The sequence below is a fragment of the Mustelus asterias genome, chromosome 19 (assembly GCF_964213995.1).
Source record: "Mustelus asterias chromosome 19, sMusAst1.hap1.1, whole genome shotgun sequence".
NCBI classification, from domain to species: Eukaryota; Metazoa; Chordata; class Chondrichthyes; order Carcharhiniformes; family Triakidae; genus Mustelus; species Mustelus asterias.
The window spans coordinates 11,238,250-11,252,475 of record NC_135819.1 but is presented as its reverse complement, the minus strand read 5'-3'; the positions used below and the strand labels follow the sequence as shown (position 1 = coordinate 11,252,475).

Below are 14,226 nucleotides of genomic sequence, written 5' to 3'. Positions count from 1 at the left end.
GGCCGAATTGCTGCAGCACAGGAGGAGGCCATTCAACCATCATGTCAGTGCTGGCTCTCTGAACGAACTGTTTATCTAGTGCCACGCCCCGAAGATCATAGAATCCCTATGGTGCAGAAAGAGGCCGTTCAGCCCATCGAGTCTGCACCGACAACAATCCCACCCAGGCCCTACCCCCATAACCCCACCTATTTACCCTGCAAATCCCTCTTGACACTAAGGGGCAATTTAGCATGGCCCAACTTGCATGGTGGCACAGTGGTTAGCACTGCTGCCTCACAGCGCCAGGCACCCGGGTTCGATTCCCGGCTTGGATCACTCTCTGTGCGGAGTCGGCAGGTTCTCCCCGTGTCTGCGTGGGTTTCCTCCAGGTGCTCCAGTTTCCTGCCACAGTCCAATGATGTGCAGGTTAGGTGGATTGGCCATGATAAATTGTCCCATTAGTATCAGGGGGATTAGCAGGATAAACACATAGTGTTGCGGGGATAGGGTCTGGGTGGGATTGCGGTCAGTGCAACCTTGGTGGACCGAATGGCCTCTTTTTGCATGGTAGGGATTTTATGGTTCTATGATTCTAAATCCACCTAACCTGCACATCTTGGGACACTAAGGGGCAATTTAGCATGGCCAATCCACCTAACCCGCACATTTTGGAGTGTGGGAGGAAACCGGAGCACCCGGAGGAAACCCACGCAGACACGGGGAGAACGTGCAGACTCCACACAGACAGTGGCCCAAGCCGGGAATCGAACCCGGGTCCCTGGCGCTGTGAGGCAGTGGTGCTAACCACTGTGCCACCGTGCCGCCCTGTGGGCAGATGCACCTTGCGATATTATTTAATCAGTTTGAGAATGTTTCCACGTTACTTGCTGTCACTGGCACTGCGATAATTCCAATAATTTCCTATCTAATGGACTGCAGTCTCACGGCACTTTGCCCAATGGGCTTGTTGGAATCAACGAATCTGCGATGATCTGTTAACTGGGGAAATTGAAATGCCGCTTCTGACAACCGACTACTGTGCCTTAACTCAACACGTGAGTCATCACAGCATCCTGTAGGAGATAGTGTATCCCTGGTACTATCGGCCAGCCCTGACACTGCAATTGGGTTGATGGCACGATGGAGTTGTCCAGGTGGATTCCTTGTCTTGTGCGTCTGATTTATTATTGTCACCTGTTTTAGTATACAGTGAAAAGTATTGTTTCTTGCGCACTATACAGCCAAAGCATACTGTTCATAGAGAAGGAAAGGAGAGAGTGCAGAATGCACTGTTACAGTCATAGCTAGGGTGTAGAGAAAGATCAACGTAATATGATAAAAGCAGACTACTGCGGATGCTGGAATCTAAAACCAAAAGAGAAAATGCTGGAAAATCTCAGCAGGTCTGGCAGCATCTGTAAGGAGAGAAAAGCTGACAAAGGGTCATCTGGACTGGAAACGTCAGCTCTTTTCTCTCCTTACAGATGCTGCCAGACCTGCTGAGATTTTCCAGCTTTTTCTCTTTTGATTTCAACTTAATATGAGGTAGCTCCATTCAAAAGTCTGACAGCAGCAGGGAAGAAGCTGTTCTTGAGTCGGTTGGTACGTGACCTCAGACCTTTGTATCTTTGTCCCGATGGAAGAAGGTGGAAGGGAGAATGTCTGGGGTGCGTGTGGTCCTTAATTGTGCTGGCTGCTTTGCCGAGGCAGCGGGAAGTGTAGACAGAGTCAATGGATGGGAGGCTGGTTTGAGTGATGGACTGAGCTTCGTTCACGGCCCTTTGTAGTTTCTTGTGGTCTTGGACAGAGCAGGAGCCATACCAAGCTGTGATACATCCGGAAAGAATGCTTTCTATGGTGCATCTGGAAAAGTTGGTGAGAGTTGGAGCGGACATGCCAAATTTCCTTAATCTTCTGAGAAAGTAGAGGCGTTGGTGGGCTTTCTTAACTATAGTGTCGACATGGGGGGACCAGGGCAGGTTGTTGGTGATCTGAACACCTAAAAACTTGAAGCTCTCGACCCTTTCTACTTCGTCCCCGTTGATGTAGACAGGGGCATGTTCTCCACTACGCTTCCTGAAGTCGATGACAATCTCCTTTGTTTTGTTGACATTGAGGGAGAGATTATTGTTGCCGCACCAGTTCACCAGATTCTCTATCTCATTCCTGCACTCTGTCTCGTCATTGTTTGAGATCCGACCCACTACGGTGGTGTCATCAGCAAACTTGAAAATCGAATTGGAGGGGAATTTGGCCATAGAGTCTGGATCTTAAGGCAGGAATTTCGGCTTTTAGGATTTAAGGCTTGCATTTAGATAGCGCCTTTCACAGCCTGAGGATCTCAAAGTGCTTCAAAAACACAATGGGCATTTTATACAGAATAAAATCAGAAAATGCTGGAAAATCTCAGCAGGTCAGGCAGCATCTGTGTGGAGAGAAGCAGAGTTAACGTTGCAAGTCCATACAACTCTTTTTCAGAGCTGAAGAGAGGCAGAAATGTAATTCGTTGTGTCAAAAACAGAAAATGCCGGAAAATCTCAGCAGGTGGGGAGAGGATAGGGCCAACGTTTCGAGTCTGGATGACCCTTAATTATATCGTTGGGGAGGTGGGAACAGGAGGTGGGGCAGAATGGAACCTAAGAGTGGCACAGTGGTTAGCACTGCTGCCTCACAGCGCCAGGGGCCCGGGTTCAATTCCGGCCTTGGGTCACTGTCTGTGTGGAGTCTGCACATTCTCCCCGTGTCTGCGTGGGTTTCCTCAGGGTGCTCCGGTTTCCTCTCGCAGTCTAATGATGTGCTGGTTAGGTGGATTGGCCATGCTAAATTGCCCCTTATTGTCCAAAGATGTGCAGGTTAGGTGGTAAATATGTGGGGTTACGGGGATAGGGCCTGGATGAGATGCTCTGTTGGAGAGTCAATACAGACCCGATGGGCCAAGTGGCCTCCTTATGCAATGTAGGGATTCTATGATCCTCGGGATAGGTCGGAGCTGAGGGGAGATTGACAAAGATTCCATGGGTACAAGACAAAGGGTGTGTTAATGGTGGTGTTAAAGACTAAAGAAGGTGCTGATCGTGGCATAAAGGTAAAGTGGCGGAATGTGTTAATAGGAGAATAAGGGTCCGTGCTCAGTGAAAGCAAAACTAATGAAGAAATGACAGATATTGTTTTATGTTTTAATATAGTGCAGTTGTTGCAGTAAAACATCCTCACGCACTTGACAGGAGTTGTAAAGTACGGCCGATATTGTCACTGTTCCAGTGTTTTATTCACAGGGATATGAAGCTGTGTGAAGTAAGGTGTATTTTATTTTCACAGAAATGCGGGTTTATTGTAGAGCAGGCGGAGGCCATTTGGCCCATCGGACAGGCACAGGCTCTCCAAGTGATCAATTTGCTTAGTGCTCCCTCAGAAAGCCTGAGTGCCGTTCCCCCGCCTTCTCTCTCTAACCCTGCGCATTCTTCCTTTTCAGAAAACAGTCTGATTCCTTTTTTGAATGCTTCAATTGTATCTGTCCCCACCACGCTCTCAGGCAGCGCATTCCAGACCCCAACTATTCAAAATCTTTTCCTCCTGTTGCTTTTGCCAGTTTCTTCAAATCTGTGCCCTCTTGTTCCCGATCCTTTGAGTTTTAAAAAAAATTCATTCATGGGACATGGGTGTCGCTGGCTGGGCCAGCATTTATTGCCCATCCCTATTTGCCCTTGAGAAGGTGGTGGTGAGCTGCCTTCTTGAATCGCTGCAGTCTACGAGCTGTGGGTTGACCCACAATGCCGTTAGGGAGGGAATTCCAGGATTTTGACCCAGTGACTGTGAAGGAACGGCGATATATTTCCAAGTCAGGATGGTGAGCGGCTTGGAGGGGAACTTGCAGGTGGTGGTGTTCCCATGTATCTGCTGCCCTTGCCCTTCTAGATGGAAGTGGTTGTGGGTTTGGAAGGTGCTGTCTAAGGATCTTTGGTGAATTGCTGCAGTGCATCTTGTAGATAGTACACACTGCTGCTACTGAGCGTCGGTGGTGGAGGGAGTGGATGTTTGTGGATGTGGTTTCAATCAAACGGTTGCTTTTGTCCTAGATGGTATTGGGCTTCTTGAGTGTTGTTGGAGCTGCACCCATCCAGTCAAGTGGAGAGTATTCCAACACACTCCTGACTTGTGCCCTGTTTTTTTGGTTTGATTTAATGTATTACGATACAGTGAAAAGTAGTGTTTCTTGTACGCTATACAGACAAAGCATACCGTTCATAGAGAAGGAAAGGAGAGGGTGCAGAATGTAGTGTTACAGTCATAGCTTGGGTGTAGAGAAAGATCAACTTGTAGATGGTGGACAGGCTTTGGGGAGTTAGGGAAATGAGTGACTCGCCACAGTATTCCTAGCCTCTGATCTGCCCTTGTAGCCACTGTGTTTATGTGGTGAGTCCAGCTGAGTTTCTGGTCAATGGTAACCCCAAGGATGTTGACAGTGGGGGATTCAGTGATGGTAACACCATTGAATGTCAAGGGGCGGTGGTCAGAGTGTCTCTTATTGGTGATGGTCATTGCCTGGCATTTGTGTGACGCGAATGTTACTTGCCACTTGTCAGCCCAAGCCTGGATACTGTCCAGATCTTGTTGCCTGTGAGTAGGCCTTACCAGTCGCTGTCAGAATGTATGATGTGCAGGCTGATTCAACCTGACCATAAGGAGTAGAATTAGGCCATTCGGCCCATCGAGTCTGCTCCGCTATTCAATCCTGGCTGAGATGATTCTCATCCCCATTCTCCCGCCTTTTGCCCATAACCCTTGCGCCCCTTATTGATCTAGAATCTATCTCTGTCTTAAAGACGCTCAATGACCCGGCCCCCACAGCCCTCTGTGGCAATGAGCTCCACAGATTCATCACCCTCTGGCTGAAGAAATTCCTCCTCATCTCAGTTTTAAAGGAGCGTCCCTTCACTCTGAGGTTGTGCCCTCGAGTTCTAGTCTCTCCCACTGGTGGAAGCATCCTCTCCACATCCACTCTATCTTGGCCTCTCAGTATTCTATAAGTTTCAATTAGATCCCCCCCTCATCCTTGATGTGGAGATGCCGGTGTTGGACTGGGATTGGCACAATAAGAAGTCTCACAACACCAGGTTAAAGTCCAACAGGTTTATTTGGTAGCACAAGCTTTCGGAGCGCCGCTCCTTCATCAGGTGAGTGAAGAGTTGGGTTCACAAACATGGCATATATAAACACAATTTACAAATTGAGTCTCATCCTTCTAAACACCATCGAGTGAAGACCTTGACTCCTCATATGGAAAACCCTTCATTCCTGGGATCATTCTTGTGAACCTCCTCTGGACCCTTTCCAAGGCCAGCTCATCCTTCCTTAGGTACGGGGCCCAAAACTGCTGACGGTATTCCAAATGGGGTCGGACCAGAGTCTTCTACAGCCTCAGCTGTACATCCCTGCTCTTGTATTCTAGCCCTCTAAAAATAAATGCGAACATTGCACTTGCCTTCCTAACTGACCAAATTCCCTGCCTCGACCTTTACCCTCAGCTGCTTTGGCCTTCATTGAGGCTTCACCATGCCAGGGCTTCTGTCCTGGAGCACTGATCTCCTCTCAACTCACAGCTCTCATTGCCACAGGTTCCCTTCAAAGAAAGATAGATTTCCATTCGTTGTTCTGAAGCCTCTTTCCTTTTCTATTTGCATCAGAGGTTAATTACACCTCTTAAAACATTCGCTGGATCAACAACAAAGCCACATTCCAGCGATCAAGATGTACAGTAGACATCAGTAGGCTTAACTGGCCAATTAATATCCTATTGACAGATACGCAGTTATCTCCTTCCCCCACATGCCTTCTCTGTGGCAATCTGTCTCTTTGATCTGTGACCTCCCACAACCGCGTTAGTGACCAGAATGGTATTTTAACTGACTACACACAGATTGATGGGTACTCTTCTCAAGTCCTTTGCCTCTGTTGGTGCGTTGTAACTGGCTGCTCTGTTCATTAAAAATTTACCCCGTCAATTTCACAATTAAAGAACAAAGAACAGTACAGCACAGGAACAGGCCCTTCGGCCCTCCAAGCCTGCACCGACCATGCTGCCCATCTGAACTAAAGCCCCCTACCCTTCCGGGGACCCTATCCCTTTGTTCCCATCCTATTCACTTATTTGTCAAGACCGCCCCTTAAAAGTCACCTTAAAAATTCTTGGTTTGGTTCAGTTGACACAGCTTTTAAAAAATTGACTCGCGTCTGTCAATAGTATATAGGATGGGGCGGCACGGTGGCACTGCTGCCTCACAGCGCCAAGGACCCGGGTTCAATACCGGCCTTGGATGATGATCTGTGAGGACTCTGCACGTTCTCCCCGTGTCTGCGTGGGTTTCCTCCAGGTGCTCCGGTTTCCTTCCGCAGACCAAAGATGTGCGGGTTTAGGTGGATTGGCCGTGCTAAATTGCCTCTAGTGTCAGGGGAATTTGTGGGGTTACGGGATAGGGCCTGGGTGGGATTGTTGTCCATGCAGGCTCGATGGGCCGAATGGCCTCCTTCTGCATTGTAGGAATTCTATTCTATGATTGGCTGTGTGGAGTTTGTACATTGCCCCCATGTCTGTGTGGGTTTCCTCCGGGCGCTCCGGTTTCCTTCCACAGTACAGAGATGTGTGGATTAGGTGGACTGGCCATGGCAAATTATCCCTTAGTGTTGGGGGATTAGTGGGGTAAATATGTGGGGTGACGGGGATAGGATCAGGCTGGGATTGTTGTCGATGCAGGTTCGATGGGCTGCACTGTAGGGATTCTATGATTCTGTTGATGTTTAGTTATGTTATTACATACTGTCTATTGGTTGTGGATCAAGAATCAATGGCAGGTTGCGAGGGATCTAAAGATAATTTTTGAATGAAAGATTTGTAGAGACATTCACAACTTCTTCACATCCAGAAGCATGCTCTCTTCCACCTTCTTCCATCGGGAAAAACATACAAAAGTCTGAGATTACGTACCAACCGACTCAAGAACAGCTTCTTCCCTGCTGCCATCAGACTTTTGAATGGAACTACCTTACATTGAGATGATCTTTCTCGACACCCTAGCTATGACTGTAACAATCATAGCTAGGTTATAGAGGCCTAGTGGTATTATCGCTAGATTATTAATCCAGAAACTCAGCTGATGTTCTGGGGACCCAGGTTCAAATCCCAGCACAGCAGATGGTGAAATTTGAATTCAATAAAAAATATCTGGAATTAAGAATTTACTGATGACCATGAAACCATTGTCGATTATCAGAAACAGTAAGAAGTCTCACAACACCAGGTTAAATTCCAACAGGTTTGTTTGGAATCACGAGCTTTTGGAGCACTGCCTCTTCATCAGGTGAGTGGAGAGGTAGGTTTCACAAACAGGGCATATATAGACAGAGACACAATTGCAAGATAATGGTTGGAATGCGAGTCTTTACAGGTAATCACGTCTTTACAGGTACAGACACTGCAAGTGGAGAAAGGATTAAGCACAGGTTGAAGAGGTGTGAATTATCTCAAGCCAGGACAGTTAATAGGATTTTGCAAGCCCAGGCCAAATGGTGGGGGTTACAGATAATGTGACATGAACCCAAGATCCCGGTTGAGGCCGCCCTCATGGGTACGGAACTTGGCTATCAGTTTCCGCTCGGCGATTCTTGGAAAAACCCATCTGGTTCACTGATGTCCTTTAAGGAAGGAAATCTGCCATCCTTACCTGGTCTGGCCCACATGTGACTCCAGAGTCACAGCAATGTGGTTGACTCTCAACTGCCCTCCAAAGGCGACTAGAGATGGGCAATAAATGCTGGTCAGCTCATGTCCCACAAATGAATAATAAAAACCATGGACGACTGTCCACCTCACTGGACCTGTCACTCCTGTCTGTGTTGGTGAATTGTTAGATGGCGCTTATCTGGGCTTGAATCTGTTCTAAGAATTTTGATTGTATTTGATTTAATTTATTATGATCACATCTATTAGTATAAAGTGAAAGGTATTGTTTCTTGCGTGCTATACAGACAAAGCATACCGTTCATAGAGAAGGAAAGGAGAGAGTGCAGAATGTAGTGTTACAGTCATAGCTAAGGTGTAGAGAAAGATCGACTTAGTGCGAGGTAGGTCCATTCAAAAGTCTGACAGCAGCAGGGAAGAAGCTTGGTAGTCTTGGTACAGAACTCTCTTAAGGTTAACGTGCAGGTTCAGTTGGCAGTTAGGAAGGCAAATTCAATGTTAGCATTCATTCCTAGAGGGCTAGAATACAAGAGCAGGGATTGCATCCTCAGTACTGCTGAGGCTGTATAAAGCTCTGGTCCATTTGGAATATTGTGAACAGTTTTGGGCCCCATACCTAAGGAAGGATGTGCTGGCCTTGGAAAGGGTCCAGAGGAGGTTCACAAGAATGATCGCGGGAATGAAGAGCTTGTCATATGAGGAACGGTTGAGGAGTCTGGGTCTGTACTCGATGGAGTTTAGAAGGATGAGGGGGTATCTAATTGAAACTTACAGAATATTGAGAGGCCTGGATAGAGTGGACGTGGAGAGGATGCTTTCATGAGTGGAGAAACTAGAACTTGAGGGCACAAACTCAGAGTGAAGGGACACTCCTTTAAAACAGAGATGAGGAGGAATTTCTTCAGCCAGAGGGTGGTGAATCTGTGGAACTCTTTGCCGCAGAGGGCTGTGGAGGCCAGGTCATTGAGTGTCTTTAAGACAGAGATCGATAAGTTCTTGATCAATAAGGAGATCAGGGGTTATGGGGAGAAGTCAGGAGAATGGGAATGAGAAAGATATCAGCCATGATTGAATGGCGGAGCAGACCTGATGGGCCAAATGGCCTAATTCTGCTCCTATCTCTTAAGGAAACTTCTCGAGTTGGTTGGGATGTGATTTTAGACTTTTGTATCTTTTTTTCCAATGGAAGAAGGTGGAAGAGAGAATGTCCGGGGTGCGTGGGGTCCTTATGCTGGCTGCTTTTCCGAGGCAGCGGGAAATGTAGACAGGGTCAATGGATGGGAGGCTGGCTTGCGTGATGGACTGGGATTAAGGTCACGGCCCTTTGTAGTTCATCTCCACTTTGTTCTTCTGCATCCTATTTTAGAATCGGGGATCTCTTTTGAAAAACCCAACCGGGGAGTGAAGATGTCTGTGGCAAGTCTTGCCTTTACTGCCCATCGCTGGCTAGTTAGCCACTTTGTCTGCGTCAAACAGAGGTTGAACTCCATAACCATTGGAGCTGCAATCAGTAGGCGCGTCACTGTGAATGGCCATTGTTCCTATTCTGTAGGAGGGGGTGGTGGGAACAAGCTTCCCACTCTATCTGATCCAGGCATCGGACAGCAGCTCTGGAAATGCTTCTGAGCTGAATTTTGAGGAATAGTTGGTGCTTCGAATCCAATGTTCGCGCTGGGGTCAAGTGCAGCTTTGCTTGGCGTGGAGCAGAGCTGTCGAAGACTGCTTTTGGCAGTGAGTCGGAGTTCGACAACAAAGGCAGCCATTGTAAAGGGGGAAATCTCGGCAACGTTGTAATGGGGGAAGCCAGCAAAACAACCCCACTTTTTTGTAACGTCAATCCTAGGCCGCCCCGAAGAGGCTTGCCTTCCAAGGAAATGTTTGATTTCATTGTGTTCCAGTAGCCTCCGAACAGGAGTAAGATTCTGCATTGAATAGGAGCCATTCCAAAGACTGATTTAATAAGAAAACTTGAATTACAGTAGAGAGGTTGGGTGTGATTAATGACTATTCAACAGTAAAAACAAATAGCTACTTCCTGAATAAGGCAATATAAATCGTCTTGCTCTCCTCTGGAAAGCTGCAAATATTGAGGTTGGCAGATGCAGAATCCTGACACATTCTTGTTGCTTGGACATGCGGTGGAGACTTAAAAACATGAACCCACAGCCTGAGCATTTTAAGTTAAAGTTTATTTATTAGTCGCAAGTAAGGCTTACATTAACACTGCAATTAAGTTACTGTGAAATTCCTCTAGTCGCCACAATCTGGCGCCTGTTTGAGTCGTGAATGTAGCCCAATCCATCACGCAAACCAGCCTCCCATCCATTGACTCTGTCTACACTTCCCGCTGCCTCGGCAAAACAGCCAGCATAATTAAGGACCCCACGCACCCCAGACATTCTCTCTTCCACCTTCTTCCATCGGGGAAAAGACACAAAAGTCTGAGATCACGTACTAGCACATCTTTCAGAATGTGGGAGGAAGCCACAGGAAACCCACGCAGACACGGGGAGAATGTGCAAACTCCGCACAGACAGTGACCCAAGCCGGGAATCGAACCCGGGTCCCTGGCGCTGTGAAGCAGCAGTGCTAACCCACTGTGCCACCGTGCCGCCCCAGTGCTAACTTGGAAAATGAACAGTAAAATGAGCCCGATAAATAGAATGCCGCAGATATTGGGAACCCAAGATAAAAACAGAAGGTGCTGAAAATACGCAGCGCATCTGGCAACATCTGTAGGAAAGGGAATCCAAGCTAAAGTTTCAGCTAATGTATCACAGCTTGGTATGGGCTCCTGCTCTGACCAAGACCGCAAGAAACGACAAAAGGTTGTGAATGTAGCCCAATCCATCACACAAACCAGCCTCCCATCCATTGACTCTGTCTACACTTCCCACTGCCTCAGAAAAGCAGCCAGCATAATCGAGGACCCCACGCACCCCGGACATTCTCTCTCCCACCTTCTTTTGTTGGGAAAAAGACACAAAAGTCTGCGACCATGCACCAACCGACACAAGAACAGCTTCCTCCCTGCTGCCATCAGACTTTTGAATGGACCTATCATATAGAATCATTGAATCCTACAGAGCAGAAGGAGGCCACTCGGCCCATCGAGTCTGCACCCACCATAATCCCACCCAGGCCCCATCCCCACAACCCCATGCATTTACCCTAGCTAGTCCCCCTGACACTAAGGGGCAATTTAGCATGGCCAATCCACCTAACCCGCACATCTTTGGAGTGTGGAAGGAAACCGGAGCACCCGGAGGAAACCCACGCAGACACGGGAGAATGAAAATGAAGTTACTGTGAAAATCCCCTAGTCGCCACACTCCGGCGTCTGTTCGGGTACACTGAGGGAGAATTTAGCATGGCCAATGCGTCTAACCAGCACGTCTTTTGAACTGTGGGAGGAAACCGGAGCACCCAGAGAAAACCCACGCAGACACGGGGAGAACGTGCAGACTCCGCGCAGACAGTGACCCAAGGCTGGAATTGAACCCGGGTCCCTGGCGCTATGAGGCAGCAGTGCTAACCACTGTGCCACTGTGTGGAGTGCAAATTGGGGTGTGGGGCGCCCCGTGCATCTTGTCTAGCTTCTCCTGAAGTGCATCTGTGTTGTTCAGATTAATGAACGTTCCCAGTAACACTGAGATTGGTACATTCCCAACAAAAACAAGGATATATCTTTTTACTTTGCCAATGGATTAATTTTATGTGTTGTCCATTGTCGAAGGTCTTGCCTCTTTGAGTGTGGAGGCTGTGGGCTATGAGACTTGACTTGAATCTCTGCTGACATTTAAATAATGTACTGAGAAAGGCAAATGAAGTTCATTGCGGGGAAATGGCAGGCGATACATTTTGGAAGAATGTGGAGAGATGATAAATTAGGGATATTATTTTTAAAATTTTAAAAAATTCATTCGTGGGACATGGGCATCGCTGGCTAGGCCAGCATTTATTGCCCATCCCTAGTTGCCCTTGAGAAGGTGGTGGTGAGCTGCCTTCTTGAATCGCTGCAGTCCATGCGCTGTGGGTTGACCCACAATGCCGTGAGGGAGGGAATTCCAGGATTTTGACCCAGTGACTGCAAAGAAACAGCAATATATTCCCAAGTCAGGATGGTGAGCGGCTTGGAGGGGAACTTTGCAGGTGTTCCCATGTATCTGCTGCCCTTGTCCTTCTAGATGGAAGTGGTCATGGGTTTGGAAGGTGCTGTCTAAGGATCTTTGGTGAATTGCTGCAGTGCATCTTGTAGATAGTACACACTGCTGCTACTGAGCGTCGGTGGTGGAGGGAGTGGATGTTTGTGGATGTGGTGCCAATCAAGCGGGGCTGCTTTGTCCTGGATGGTGTCGAGCTTCTTGAGTGTTGTTGCAGCCACACCCATCCAGGCAAGTGGGGAGTATTCCATCACACTCCTGACTTGTGTCTTATTGGTGTCGCTTATTGGTGATATTTATTGCCTAACATTTGTGTGGCGCGAATGTTATTTGCCACTTGTCAGCCCAAGCCTGGATATTGTTCATTCGTGGGACATGGGCGTCGCTGGCTGGCCAGCATTTATTGCCCATCCCTAGTTGTCCGAGGGCAGTTGAGAGTCAACCACATTGCTGTGGCTCTGGAGTCACATGTAGGCCAGACCGGGTAAGGACGGCAGATTTCCTTCCCTAAAGGACATTAGTGAACCAGATGGATTTTTCCGACAATTGACAATGGTGACTGTCTGTGTGGAGTTTGCACGTTCTCCCCGTGTCTGTGTGGGTTTCCTCCCACAGTCCAAAGATATGCAGGTTGATTGGCCATGCTAAATTGACCCTTAATGTCACGGGGACTAGCAGGGTAACTATGTAGGGTTACGGGAATAGGGCCTGGCTGGGATTGTGGTCGGTGCAGACTCGTTGGGTCAAATGTCCTCCTTCTGCACTGTCGGGATTCTATGACATTTCGAGTGTGGGAGGAAACCGGAGCACCCGGAGGAAACCCATGCAAATACAAGGGAGAACGTCCAGACTCCATACGGACAGTGACTCAGGCCGGGAATCGAACCTGGGTCCCTGGCACTGTGAGGCAGGAGTGCTAACCACTGTGCCACCGTGCCGCCCCACCGATGACCCCGTCTAGTTGGTAGGGGGCTGGTCTGAGGGGGAAGTGATTAGAATTGACCAAAGTTCAAGACTATTACCGAGAGTGTCTGGAGCAAAGTACTGGACTTGGGACTAAAGTAGAATTCTGTTGACTCTGAGGGCACAGTCCCAGAGTAAAGGGACGACCCTTTAGAACCGAGATGAGGAGGAATGTCTTCAGCCAGAGGGTGGTGAATCTCTGGAGTTCATTGCCACAGAGGGCTGTGGAGGCCATGGGGATTGCTAAGGGGATCAAAGATTATGGGAAAAAGGGGGGAGAATGGGTCTGAGAACCATATCGGCCCTGATCGATAGGCTGAATGGTCCAATTCTGCCCCTCTATCTTATGGTATTATGGTTGTGCGCCCTCAGCATTTCATTGTCAGAGGGATGGAGTTTAAAAACAGCGAGGTTGTGTTGCAGCTGTATAAGGTGCTGGTGAGGCCACACCTGGAGTACTGTGTACAGTTTTGGTCTCCTTACTTGAGAAAGGATATACTGGCACTGGAGAGGGTGCAGAGGAGATTCACTAGGTTGATTCTGGAGTTGAGAGGGTTGACTTATGAGGAGAGACTGAATAGACTGGGACTATACTCGTTGGAATTTAGAAGAATGAGGGGAGATCTTATAGAAACATATAAGATTATGAAGGGAATAGTTAAGATAGAAGCAGGGAAGTTGTTTCCACTGGCGGGTGAAACTAGAACTAGGGGGCATGGCCTCAAAATAAGGGGGAGCAGATTTAGAACTGAGTTGAGGAGGAACTTCTTTACCGAAAGGGTTGTGAATCTGTGGAATTCCCTGTCCAGTGAAGCAGTTGAGGCTACCTCATTGAATGTTTTTAAGGCAAGGATAGATACATTTTTGAACAGTAAAGGAATTAAGGGTTATGGTGAGCGGGCGGGTAAGTGGAGCTGAGCCCACGAAAAGATCAGCCATGATCTTATTAAATGGCGGAGCAGACTCGAGGGGCCAGATGGCCTACTCCTGCTCCTAGTTCTCATGTTCTTACAAAGAAATTACCAGATCGTGTGTTGTGCATGGACATACGGCTTAGTGTGTTGTGAATTTTTGATAATCTGGGTCTTTCTCGCCTCACCCTGCTTTCCGTCGGCAAACTTCCTTAAAAAGTACCAGGGGGCGGCACGGTAGCACAGTGGTTAGCACTGTTGCTTCACAGCTCCAGGGACCTGGGTTCGATTGCCGGCTTGGGTCACTGTCTGTGTGGAGTTTGCACATTCTCCTTGTGTCTGCGTGGGTTTCCTCCGGGTCCTCCGGTTTCCTCCCACAGTCCAAAGACGTGCGGGTCAGGTTGATTGGCCATGCTAAAAATTGTCCCTTAGAGTCCTGAGATGCGTAGGTTAAAGGGATTAGCGGGTAAAA

General features: G+C 48.1%; 1 protein-coding gene across 1 annotated transcript in view; it reads left to right on the top strand.

Moving 5' to 3' along the window:
• LOC144507597 (uncharacterized) overlaps positions 1-14,226 on the top strand; it is a 282,765-nt gene that overhangs the window by 49,940 nt on the left and 218,599 nt on the right. The window lies entirely within an intron of this gene.